This window comes from Anser anser (genome assembly GCF_964211835.1).
Source record: "Anser anser genome assembly, chromosome: 1".
NCBI classification, from domain to species: Eukaryota; Metazoa; Chordata; class Aves; order Anseriformes; family Anatidae; genus Anser; species Anser anser.
Genome location: NC_139720.1, coordinates 106287021 through 106301069, shown reverse-complemented (window position 1 = coordinate 106301069; position 14049 = coordinate 106287021). Strand labels below are relative to the sequence as shown.

General features: G+C 38.5%; 1 protein-coding gene and 1 long non-coding RNA gene across 3 annotated transcripts in view; one reads left to right on the top strand and one right to left on the bottom strand.

Moving 5' to 3' along the window:
• The window catches only part of LOC310892820 (uncharacterized protein), a 460614-nt gene that overhangs the window by 44952 nt on the left and 401613 nt on the right, over positions 1-14049 (bottom strand). The gene's annotated exons all lie outside the window — the stretch shown is intronic.
• LOC310892821 lies at positions 8765-12482 on the top strand. Of its 2 annotated transcripts, XR_014578492.1 has the most exons (3): positions 8765-9952; positions 10065-10092; positions 10499-12482. It is a non-coding gene; the product is annotated as an uncharacterized lncRNA (long non-coding RNA). The 2 variants fall into 2 exon arrangements; XR_014578493.1 differs by having other exon boundaries at positions 8765-10092.

Below are 14049 nucleotides of genomic sequence, written 5' to 3'. Positions count from 1 at the left end.
CTTGCACTGTATTCTACTGGATGCAACAGACACATGCAGCTACAGCTTCTGATGACACATAAATAAAAAGAGTGAAATAAACCTTGAGAGTGGCAGAAGGGCATGCCCAGTTGAAGATAGTATTATCAAAGCTCCTGCCAAATGACTTCCAGAAAGCGATTGTGGTTATTCAAATAAGGTGGTTAGATCAGCATATTCCTTGCTTCTATTAGCAATTTACAGCAGAAGCTTTCAGTGTCAAAAGCTGTTCTTGTTTTTGTCTTTCCTTTTTTTTTTTTTTAAGCACACATGAAACAATGCAATGCTACTGTTCTTATATAAATGACCAGCAAGAGCCACGTAGGAATTGAAAGAATAATAAAAAAAAAAGAGGCAAGAAAAGGGCACAATGACACTGAGAAATTGATAAATTTGTCAAAGTACAAAACGAATGGAACCAAACTTCCTGTGAAAATAGTGAATGAAACGCTACCCTGACACAAAATAGGTTTGAGCTGATTTATAATGGCTAGGAAAGATATATATGCAACTATCCTAGATTAGTATTCTCCCTTCTCTAAGATAGCGTTAATAGGAGCTACTGTAGTTTGGAATAAACCTTCAATTCATGTAATACACCTAGAGAAAATGCATTTCAGAGTGACCCTCGTCCAATGAGCAGTTTAGTTTATCAGGCTGTTAGCAGGAAAGTACAAGTCAGGCATGCCAGACCTCAGCATTCTCAATCCACAAGACAGGCAGAAGTTGTTTTAAAAATAATAACGCATATAGATTTTAAAAAAGCTACAGATTCTGCTATATTCTGTTGAACTACAAAGTGTCATTACTGAAGGATTTGATGACTTTATGTTCCACAGAAAACTAGAAGCCTTGAATGCTGTAGGACCTGCTTTGACATTCCAAAGCTAACATAACCTACATCTACTTCAAGGGACAAAAGTTAGAGGTATTGCACAAGAAACCATACTGTCAAAACAGGAAGCTTTCCTTGGACAACCACATGCTTTCCATGAACAAGCAGGTGATATTTTTACAGAAGAAAAGTAAGAGCCAGCCAGCTGGCTTTTTCTCAAAGAAGATCCAACAAGCATGGCAATAAAATAGGTGAAGGATAAGGGATGCCCATAACAAAGTTACGAAAGCCTGGAGTCAGTAGATCACGTCTGTCTCTGGACATATGCAGGCCTGCACAGCAAAGCAATGCATTTCAGAGGCTGACAGCATTTGATCTCTGTAAGTATTTGATATTCTGTAGTAGCTTAACTAACTTGGATTGTTAACAGCTGTATTTGGTGAAGAAAGTTGCATGCTCATTATCTTCATGCAGTTCTCTCATACATATACACAATAATTTACATGTTACAGAGGCTTGCACAACAGTACCTGAACACCTCTTCACAGAATATAATATACAGTTCACTGTATATAAAATGTTGACAGAGAGATATCAACTGTCTTAATTTTTTTTAAGCTGTGAAATAACCAGACAGTACAAAGCATCAGGAACAATGAATGATTTAAGTTCTAAAAAGTAGATAGCTATTGTGAGGAACCTCAGTGAACTTGGACGCCTGAAGTATACCAGCGCAAACCCTCTTTGGTCAACTTGTTGTTGGCAAATTATCAACAGAACATGTTTTCTGCATTTACATGATGCAGTCAGCAGCACGTACTGTAGAAGGCTTCTACCCTTACAGTCTAAATAATGACATATTTAACTAGTCTTAGCGGTAACAATTACTGGAAGATGAAAAATAAAGAAACTCTCACTGCATTTCAGATGCTACACCAGCTCACCAACCATGTAAATTATTGTTCTCTGAGATAGTAAGCAACCACTGAAAAATAAATTTAAAAAGTCATATGTATTCTGTATCAATTTCTAACTGTTTTGTTTGTTTGTTTGTTTGCCACAGAGTTTCACCTACTGTTTTCCAGGAGTAGCAGAGTCCACTGTAATACAGTGGACCTAAAGAAATAGCTTTGTAATTATTTGACTGTCAGGGGAGATCTAAGTAGAAATAGGCCTACACATTTAAACGCAGTCATCTGTTCGACATGATCACAATTTGACTTGTACTGATTTTTTTGAGCTGGAAAAAAAATAATATCAATTTCTCTTCGTCCCAGAGCAGAAGTGTTATTTTACATTATTTCATCTGAAGCACTACTCCTACCCCTAAAAGGCTAAAGAGGCTTTTGTATTCTCTGAGTTTCAAGTAGTTACAGGGTTTAGTTTTCAGTACCTTGGAAGTGTTCTGTTTAAAACCTAAAGGTGGAACTATTTGGTAGCATTGCTCTCCTCTCCATTCTGGGTGAATCCCTGTTTCAGAGGAGATAGAAGAATACAGGAAGTAAAGGAACATTTCCTGGAAGAGGGCACACTGGCTAATTTCAAGCTGGCAATCTATTTGCAGGCCCCATATACCTGCTCTGTTTGAGATCAGACCTGAAACCTGCCAAAGAAAGCATATCCCTCCATAGCAACTAAAAATGCAACAGATGAGACTCTTACTGAGAATGCGAAAAGCAGGGACTAGATCCACATCTGCCATACTTCTCCGGTCTCCCTTGCAACCCAGATAGCTGAGACACCCCATGTTTTATTGCACACCACCTCTTTTTGACAGTATGCAATCATTTCCATCCAAAATTGCTTAGACAAGAGCATCAAGTATATGTTCCTGGTTTCAAATGAAGGAGGTGAGTTGCCAATATCCAGGTCCCCACTCATCATGGGGCTGGTAAACCTGCCTACAGCCACATACACACCTTCCTCTTTTGCTCAAGTAGCATGGCACGCTGAAACAAGGGCCCCACGTGCAGTTGCAAACAGGCTGTTACATTAAGGCCCAATCTTGCTCTCCCAGGAATCTGCATGAACTTTGCCAATTACTTCAACGGGAACAAGAATAATGCCTTTGTGAATAAATCAGGGAAGAAAATCAATTCTGTTCTAAGCTAAATCCATAGGCCCTTTTGTACTTTATATGGCCCTCTTTGGAGGAACAGCAACAAAGCTGCCAAGAGTTTGAAAGCCCAGTGAACAAGTCCCTCTGGGTTCACTAAGAAAAGCTCACATATTCACTGCCGCTCACTTGTTAGGCTCAGGATAAAAAAAGCATACCAGAATGCTGCCAATAGTTATCTATTTATATTTGGAAATCCAATAGTTTTATTTGAACACAAGACCATTCAAGAGGAAAGTTTGCAAGCCCGAAATGAAGAAGCTTGAGCAATTAAGCACAGAGAAATATTTAATTTGTCTCCCCACTTATTCATATTTCTCCTTTTGATTTACTTTAATTAAGCTCTCTTTAGGCTTGCAAGTCTGAAGAGAAGGGGGTTTTCTCCCTCCCCTTTTTTTGTGGTAGGAAGAGGAATTGCTCTCCAGGCGGGTTTTTCCAAATGCTCATAGCTTTGCTCTTTACTTAAATAAGATGCCTTTGAAAGGCAGAAGTGCAGGATGGTTCACCATAGATTTGAGATTTATCAAACTTCATTCCTACAGTGCTTCAATTTGGAGGGTTTTTCAGTCAAAACCTTAGCTGCTATTTTCATCCAGCCATAGATGGCAAGATAACAGGAGTGCACTTTGGAACTTGATACTTGAGTCATGCTCATCATCAAGGATGTAAGGGGGGGGGGTCATCTCATCCTCACTTTGTTGTTAACAGAGACTCTCACAGCACTCACCAAATTTCTCTTTATACATATTTTTAAATTCCAGGGCCATATATTGTTTCAGTCTTTAACTTAATGTAACACTTTCTGCTTCTAAGTGTATTTTTAAGCTTAAGTTGTTCAAAGGGCACTTTCAGTGATACAGAATGGAAGCCAAATAGGTGTTGTTCTGTAAAGTGATATATTCCTTAAAACTCTTTCCAGTGGGTGTTATAAAGCCTCAGCAAACAAACTCTCAGGAGGTATAAGTAGGTAATGCATCAACAAAGACACATAAAAAACAGAGGCAGCTGGGCTATTATTAAAAAAAAATGAAACAGAAGCCGTTGAAAGTATAGGGTGTGAGTTAAGAGGGTAAAAACAATTTGGTTAAATAACAAGAACACCAGCATCTGAATCTAAAGGGCAAGCACAACCATTGAAAAACAAAACGAGTCCACTATTTCTCTTTGCACAACGGTCTTTTCTCTCCTGGCTGTATCCAGAAGCATAGAATAAAGTCTATGCATGAAGGGTGCTTCAAAGCATAAATTTTCGAAGTTCCACCTTCACTGAAAGCAACAGGAGTTTTGGCGTCTGGGCACCTCAGAGAGGCAGTGTGAACTCTAAAGCTATGTTGATATCCACATGGGGGCACAGTTGTACTTGCATGAAGTCCCATTTAGCTGAATGGCTCAATAGCCCTTCCCCAAATCACATAAACAACAGTGGGGTCTTCACTTACTTGCCTGAGTACAGAATTTGGCATCCATCTTTGCCTTATATTATCAATTCTAACCAAGTTCTTATTCCCACCATTAACAAGCCTTGCTTTACCTCTAAGCTGGTCCTACATCCTACAGAGTATCATGAAATACAGCAAGAAACCAGGAATTAAGAGACTAGCTGCTCCAGTTTGTGTTTTCAGTGTATTAAAATAAATAAAGAAATAAAAATAAGTTAGATGCAAAGCTTACTAGTCCCCAACAGAGATGTCTTCTGTAGAGACATACACCAAAGAATGTAACTGACATCAGCAGATCTAACGCTTCTGAATATAACATTTTCGTTGTTTCAATAGTCATGCAAATGTAACACTCATTTTACTTGAACAGTGCAAATGTGTTTGAAGCTCATGTAATCATTTTGTGCTCAGAACAATGAATTCATATCTAGGCACTTCAGTCCCCCAAAAAACCTGCAACCCAGCAAGCGATCAAATTGAATAGAATTACAACCATACAGATCCAATACCTAACTTTATAAATAATTTCTCTATCTGAATGTATTCCACACTGAAGTCCACTGATGATGATAAAAAAAAAAAAAAAAAAAAAAACAGAAAAAAAGCAACAAGAGATGTAAAAAAGAGCTAAGTATTGTACAGAAGGTATGAGATACCAAGAACATAATTAGTACTTATATTGGAGTTCTTACAGGCTGACTTTGTACTAATATAATTAAAAACAAGGTTTGGCCCTCAGCCTCCTATTTATGGTAACACCATGACCCTTTAGGTTGCTTCAAACCCTTTAATAGAAGTACTTCCTGAAATTCAGCAGCAAAACGTGATACATCTACCAGCCCACAGCATAGGCACCTGCTCTTTGCTTCTCAGTCTCTCATTCAGAGATAAGGAAAGAGGTTCTCTTGCACTTAGTGGACACTCCTATGGCCAGACAGTCTGCACAATGCACTCATCTGGCACTTGACCCAGGATCACAGCAGAGCAACTATCTCGTTCTGACTGATTTTACCTGTCATATGGAAAAGGATCAGCTCAGACCCTTACTATAAGCTAACACCTTATATATTTACATCAGGTATACACGTTTCAAAGAGTATCCAGCTATATTTTAGCCTAATCTACAAGTTTGTTTTGTGCATTTCATCTTTCACTGTGTTCTTTTTTTCTTCAACATAGTTAATGATTTGATTTTACCTGTCTCAGATTTTAAAAAAAAAAAAAAAAAAAATCATACCCAAAAGCCAGAAGAATGTATACGTGGCTCCATAAGTCCCAGGCTAGAAGAAATGTCAGGTTGTCATTGTCAACCCTTGTTGTTACGTCTTCATACAAGTACCCACCTTTTTTCACCAGACTGTAAAACTTCTGTTAAACTGCCTACAATTATCCCTTCTCCTCCCCCAGAGATCTGCTCTTTATTTCATAGAATTTCATAGACTTACTTACCCAAATTTTCGTTCCTTTCTTGACTTCTTTTTGCCATAGCTGTAGTCTTAAAACTTATACTTTTAATGTACAGCAAGTGATGGGAGAGTAATTAGGAGCTCCATTAAACCTTTACATGCTGCAGGTGTATGGAATATATACCCATGCCTCCCCATAGCTCAGACCATAGGCAGCTACTGATCAAATTATCATCTCAGTATTAAATTGCAGAATAAGGGTACCATTCCAGTCTACAGATTATAAAACTCTGTATATTAACCTGACATAAAAGTCACAGACTCAGTTGCTTTTCTTACTTGGCAATTTAGCAAAGGGATGAGTTTTCAACAGGGCACATGCAGAGAAAATTTTTGAGCCAGTAAATACTCAATGGAGAAAAAAAATAAAAATAAAAATAAAGAATAAAAAGGGGGGTGACTGGAGGGACAGATTATTGAAAAAAAAAAAAAAAGAAGAAACATACATCTAGGGAAAGGACCTATCTACTTCTAGAAGAAAGAAAACCATCCAATTTCTATTCATCTGCAATAATCCTAATTTCATGAAGAGTAATTTAAAACATTTATCTCCAGTCAAGACAAAGGCTATCAGGAGTATTACCAAAACAAGATACACATTAAAAAAAAAAAAACATTTTAAAAGATTTTTTTTTCCAGAGTCTCATAAAGGCCCCATCCAGTTTCCTCTGAAATCATTAGGATTCTTGCCATAGATTTTTAGATGGGACATTAGGAAAGAACTTCCCTTGAGAGAAAAATATGTATATATGTTTTTTCCACCAATTTATTACTCCTACAATTATGCAAGTGGAAACAAAGTTCTGTTGCCAGCACTTGTCCTAGCTCAGATCTTATATAGCAACAACAGCAAGAAACCACCAAACACTAAGTAAACTATTTTTCATATTTTATGGGCAGCATTTATTGTACATGCACACATTAAGATTTAAAAAGAAAAGAACAGCTTTATTTGCCAGTCTCTCAAATCTGACCAGAGGCTCCCCTCACTATAGAAGCCACCAAGACTCCACTCCTGACTGATGCTGACAACAGCCTGCGCTTGCTTTGAGGAAACACGATGGAGAGGATATCAAAAAAACAGCAGTTATTTTCTGCAGCTAAGCATCTGCAATTGCCTGATTGCACTCGGTGGTGGACCCTACCGCGAGCTGGGAGAAGAGCTTCTCATATGGCCTCTGACTCTGCCAAGGTAGCAAGGACTGAAAGTGAGCTCAGAAAAAGTATGGTTGGCTTTCAGCCCCCAACCCACCTCTGAAATACTCATCCCCTGTCCATCCCTGCCTGGCTGTCCCAGCACTGCAAGCCCTGTCTGGTCAGCCCTTGCCTTCAGCTGAGGAGCCCAACCATGAGCTAGGTGTTGATTGGGTCTGTTTGGAGCAGAATGGGCAAAGTGGGGGGGTTAATATCATTGCCTTCTGGCAATTTATTTGTCAGTTTAAGAGCCAGATAACTATTAGATGAAACGGAAGTGCCTCCACGAATACTTATTGTCACATTTGCTTTTGAGTTCCTCGGTGAAGTTTTGAAATTAATAATGACATTGGTATATGTATTACCTATTATTGGCAGAAACATGCTACCAGTAGTAATTAAAAAAAAAAAAAAAAAAAGAAAAATACAAACAGGGAATCACTGAAATAGACTGTGTAAAACACTGGCAATGGGAAAAAATTAAAAACAGAATTCCTCCCATTCTCAAATCTAAATGTTACTTTTAGCAGGAGAGAAGTACAGAATTTTGGGAAGATATCCAACCTTAACACTGACACAATCTTAAAAATCACTAAAATTTTAGAAGGTTTATCACATATTGTTAATACATCATGTTTATAAATTAATTAACTACAAAAAGAAAATGAAACCATGAAATTTATCAGAAAATATATTATCTCCTCCCTTGGTCTTTTTCTCTTCTTCCACAGATACAACTCCTCATTTAGAGTGAGGGCACCTAAAACAGCACTACATACAGCTTTGAAATTTTGCTGCATAACTTTTTAAAAATATATTTATTTTCCATAAACAGACCATGAGAAAATGATGTATGAAAGTTACCTTAATCTACGTGATGTCTTTGTCTGCAAAGAAATTAATTAACAAGAACAAAAGAGATGCAACTTTTTCAGTATTCAGTTTTCTTTCTAATGAGGAAAATACTTTTATAGCACACAGAGGACAGTAACTTACACCTAATCATGGTAAACTTTCATACCTCATTGTATAGTCTATCTCAAGACATCTAGGAGAGAGTATGTAATTGTCTGCGTGTGCCTCAACCAATTTTTCTTGGTCAAAAAAAGAGAAAAAAAATCTAACATTTAAACTGAAAATCTTTGAAGCCCAAAAAGGGCCAGAGTCCACTCTTTTGAACGCAATTAAGTAGGCTTTATTTTCAGCTCAGCTTTTCTCTCCTTATTTTTTTTTTTCTTTATGGGCTTGTCTACACAAGAAAGGACAATGGGGAGGTATATCATTCACAGTGAGTTGTAGTTCAGTAACTGCTGCATATTTAATGTTAGGCTGCAGCCATGGCCACACAATCAGCCAGCTCACATCTACAGTGAAAATAATTACTTCCATATTTGTGGGGATTTTCTTGATATTAAGCACTTCATGGCCATACTCCATGTTCCAGCCCCCCACTCCCTGCTAGCCCACAAACATTGTAGAACCTCACCTGCTGTGCCCTGGAAAACACAGCAGCAAACAAACAAAACACCCATTTACTAGTTCCCCTGATTCTTCTCCTGATGCTGCACGTACCATCTCCTCCTCCAACAGTAGCAATACGCCTACTGAGACCAGCCAGCCAAGTGGAAATGGTGCTGTGAGCTGCATTTCTGGTGAGCAACACAAGGGTACCTGAAGGTATATTTGATGCTTTACCTTTGCCAGTGCCTGGGCCAGCCGCAGAATGGCAGCCTGCTGGAGCTGAGCCCGCTCACAGAACAGTGATCGACCCTTCCACAGCCACACCAAGGCACCAACACCACTAGAGAAAGGTACCTGGGGACAACTAAGCCCAAAACCTGAAGTTCAGGGTGCTAGCTGCAGGTGGTTGGCTAACATACCCTGATCAGCAACATTTGGCCAAACACAAAGACTCATCTATCAAACAGAGTAGTGGAAGTTGGGAATGACCAACATGGGTCACCTGTAACACCAGCATCATTATTGTCCATGGTAGCAAATAAGTGCAAAAATCTGACCAGTTTCAATTTATATACAGCCTGTCAACGTGGGCCTTTGCAGACTAACCAGTAGGTTAGAAAATATAAATATCCTTTCTAAATTCTGAGCTCAGAGGACGGAGGACAACTGTACGAAGAACAGGATTATAGATACCATTAGTTCCATCAATGTAATCTGGAAATCTTTTTTTTTATGCAGACCCATCTCTATACAGAAAACTCCTTAACAGAAACACAGCTCTTTTATCAAATGCCTGCCCTATTCATAGCAATTCATACCAATTAATAACAACCAGGATGGCACTTCAAGGTAAATGCAGCCATATGCTTTTGAATGCATAAGATCTCCTGTACTCAGTGCTGCTGTTAAAGCAGTTCTGTGAAGAACCTGTCCTAAATATGCAGGATAATCTTTTCTGTAAGCCTTTCCACAAGGCTTGGCTTGAGAGCATGGCAAAGGTATATATATTATGCTCATTATTCCAGGGGAGGCTACCTATCAGATGTTATCCTGACTGATATTGACTTTTATTGGACAATTGGATATTCAACAGAATGGTTTAACCATCACCAAAGCAAGCAGAGGATTGAATTCAGCTGAAGTAAGTGAAGCCAATGCTCTTTCACAACTAGGTTAGTGTTTGCTAAGCAATGTCTCCACCTGGTATTTTAAGTGCATGTTATATATTACATAACATCTGTGAAAGTATGAGAAAGCTCTCTGGTGGCTGGAAGGCATGGGTTCAGTCAGGTTTACAAATATACAAGCAGCCAGCCTTCTCCAAAATGACAGTTACTAGGGACGCGTCTAATTCTTGTTAGATACTTGCTCTACTTGCCAGATAAAGACTTGTCTTTTAAATGAAAGAATTCAGTTTCCAGAGGTATGTGTTTTTTCTTGTATCTTGTATAATTTTCATGCGTATTTCACAGGTAGTCTATGCAATACAACATGAATATTTCAAGTTTTTTTGTTTTGTTTGTTTGTTCTTTCAGACCGTGGAGTTCTCTGCTATAGTTTTGGGTATGAATATCTCTTTATTACTCCATTTTTAAGCATTTTTGAAACAGGAAAATTAAGTACGGGTTGACATACAGGATTAGGAACTGTACAGAAATCCTACTATGAAAACACTGCAATCTATGAATACAATGATACTTTGATTTTGCGAAAGTGTAAAGTGCCTAACCAATTTTATTATTGAAATGAAAAATATAATGAATTATATTTATAATTGAAATGAAAAATAATTGAAAAATAATAATTGAAAATAATAATAATTGAAAATTTATAATTGAAATGAAAAATAACACACAATGTCATAGTTTCTATACCTGCACAGCCCTGAAAGAGAGAGAACTGCAAACACAGGTGGGTTGAAGAACTGAAATGACAGATTCTTGAACCACTGCTCTTGATATCTTTACAGTATCACTATTGGTGGCACAGGACTGTTTGGGGCTAGTAAATGGCAGCCTCTCTGACAAGAGCTCCTTAGGTTATTGATAACCAGAGGAATTACATACAGCTGCTATCCCATGCTAAAGAGATGTACGGAAGAGGGGGAAGAGATATGACAGAACACTTCTTTCTATAAAGTTGTCTGCCTACACCATTGTGGCAGATGTCACAGCACATCCCATGTTCAAGTATGTGGCCACACGTACTGCAGCTCTATAGCAGGTGAGACTCTCATACACACATGCAGTCATGTCCCCTCTCCACACAAGTGGTGGTCTGTCATGTTCCCACAGGTGCCCAGCATGGGATCCCACAGGCAGTCTCTGTGGAGATAAGTGGACAGAAAGTTTGCTGATGGCTTCTCAGTTCTTTAATTTCTCGGCTCAAAGAATCCCACTAACTCCTGGCCTTCCTTCTCTCTGACTTCTGGGAACTGGTCAAATATTCCTCACTTCGTCTCTTCTCCCTTCAAATCTTGTCCTCTTAGAGGCAGGTCCCATGGAAGACAGGTCAATAATAAGCAGCAGTGGTCCACTGCTTCATTTTCAGGGATGTGAAGCCATCATCTTGTCACCATGTTGGGATATGATGGAATTGTCTTCAGCGCAGGCATTTAAACCCAAGCTAGCCTACCGTTCTTGTTCTATACCCATGCACCGTGCAATGCAGACTCCTGAAGGTAGGTGAGATGGATCCCACCCACTCTGTCTCATCACCAGCATGCCTGAGAATCCACTGCCGTTTGACTTTCCAGATGCTCCCAGCAAGTCTGAGAAAACAGTGACTCCTGCACCACAACAGGTGCATTGATATATGGCTGTTAAGCACCAGGGTGTGGGAGAGGTAGGACCAATTATCAGGACACTTGGCAGATACATCTGCACTTCTGCAAGCATCCCTTTTAGCAGAGGAAGTGGGAAAAGAAAGTAGAGAAAGCATTTCAGGAAGAATAGAGTGAACTCAGCACAGACCTACAATAGTCCTTCCTAACATTTTGCATACATGGAACTGCAAAATTCCCCATTGTGGAATGGGTGACAAGACATCTATGCTTGGTTCAGTTAGGCTTTAATAAATTGCTCTCCCTGTCTTTCCATTTTATACCCCCTGCAGACATGCACAAAGTTCACTATGAAATAGAGTTTTGAAATGATTGCCGAGAATGCCTTCATACTGATATGTATTTTCAAAAAAATTGTTCCACAAAATATTTTTTCCTCCTCAGAGTTCATTACCTAAGAACAATACTCAGTTTTGTTTAAGGGCAAAAAATAGAAATACCTTTGTACTGCTGTAATCATCTGATCTACATGTGATTAAATGCTCCAGGAAATACTTTGCATGTTGCCTCACTGATACTTTGAAATGCACTTCATAAAATGCTATAATATCTGTAGTCCCAAAGCATTTTTTTTAAATAAACCTCTTTCTTTTCAGCCCTCTCAAGTTCCTACCATCTACTCAAGTGGTTTTTTTTTTTTTTTTTTTTTTTTTTTTTTTTTTTACACGAAAGGCCCCACTTTCTCATGGCCCCTCACTCTCAGAGCTTTAATCCAGGCCATCCACAGCCAACTTGCTGCTCTTCTACAAACCGTAGTCCAGCACTGGTGTGACAAGAGCAAACACTGGTCAGTTCCTCTTATAACCAGAAACAAACACAGACTGTACTAGAGATACAGGGGAGGACTTCTTCATCGTATCCTTGCAAGCTGAATTCTTAGACTTCATCTGAAACTGATGGACAACCTGAGTGCAAAGGCCAGCATCAGGGCCATATACTTACATATTCACCTAAATACACCTGGTCATGTAACAAATTTTCTGCAGAAGAATTTCCTGAACTCTCATCTCTCCAGAAATAGGATAACCTAGGGAAATTCAGGGTTCCTGACAAGGTGCTTTTATAGTCTGTGCACCTCAGTCTAACTGGAAATATGCTGATCCTGGTTCAACTTAAACAGAGAGAGGGTAGATAGCTTAGAAGGAGACTGACTGTACAAAGAAAGCAAAGAATAAGCTAGGGTACCAACTTCAACTCACAGAAGCATATGAGTATGGACTTGCTTCTTTGGGGTATGCCTGTGTAGACACATATCAATATTATGTCAATGGGAGAGATACATACTTCATTTGTTAGGCTTTCCATCAGCAGTGCATTAAGTTGTTTACTCTTAATTCTAACTTATATTTGCTAAATTTTAGTTAAGCTGAAGGAGTACTAAAGAAAAACTACAGCAAAGCTAATTATAAACTGGTCCAGAAAGACCCTGCTCACCCACTTATGCTGCTTGGAAAGGCAAGACCCTATGCATGTCCTGCATGTCTCAGATAATGCTCCCATTACTTTTGAGTTACATCAGATTCTGTACTCAGCATGAAATTCACAGGTCCCACTTTGGCACTGAGTAAAGTGAAGTCCAGAAAATGGAGGGTTTGTGCATGTGGATTTTTTTTTTTTTTTTAAACAAACAAAAAAAACACCCAGCCCCACACTGTCCTATATAAAGGAAATGAAATATAAATGAAATAATATACATGAAAACCTAAGGAATTTGTTGTTCTGCTGATAGAGCAAAATAAAGATGTATAGTATGTTTTTAACTCCTTCTTCATTTCACCAGCTGTCCCACGCAACCTTTAATTGCTCAGAAGAAATAAGCACATAAGGAGAAGTGTATTACTGGATAAATAAATAAATAAATAAATAAATAAATAAATAAATAAATAAAAACCCTCCAACTTCTGCTATACCATACTTCCAACACAAACATTAATTTGAAATCAAGGTTTATGCAGTTCTGTGTCATTTTTCTTAAGCTTACTTTTGCCATAAACCTGAGTCAAGTGCAGATTTTGGTCTAGACCGAGATCACAGAAGACAGGCTGTCATCTCAGGAAACAACAAGCAGTGCACACATCTACAGTGATTCTACAGAAGAGAGCAGAACAGTTTAAGTAACTTAACCTTTAACGATTAAACTTTTTATTATTACTATTCCTGTGGTTTCTTGGGAAAAGTCTACAATAGTAATTCAGTTACATGTATTTTATGACTCCTTGTGACAGAACATGTAAGGGGGGATGGGGAGAAGCTACTGATGAGCCTTGAACAGACCCATCTTTCAATATAACTTACTCAAATATTTGATTATGTTTTATTCATAACTGTTGCATCCCCTTGACTTGAACACCATCAGAGCACAACATCACATACATTTGTATTCCTTGAAAATGTGAAATAGATAGGAAACAGGAAATTAAAGCTTGAAATTTGAAGTGAGGGCTTTCCTAGTGAATTTCAGAAAGGCTGGGAGGTGGTCTTCCTCTAAAGAGTTTGTTAAAACTGTTATAATTAATCTGTAACATTGGTAAATCCCATTTGCTACAGCATCACTAAGTTCAAATCAGTAATGAAAGTGTTCTTTAAGCACCTGACTAACAGATGATGAAGCCAGACACACTTCCAGAGTCTTGTGTTTCTAATACTTCAAAGAGACGAGTCTTCTGCTGGCTCTTGTG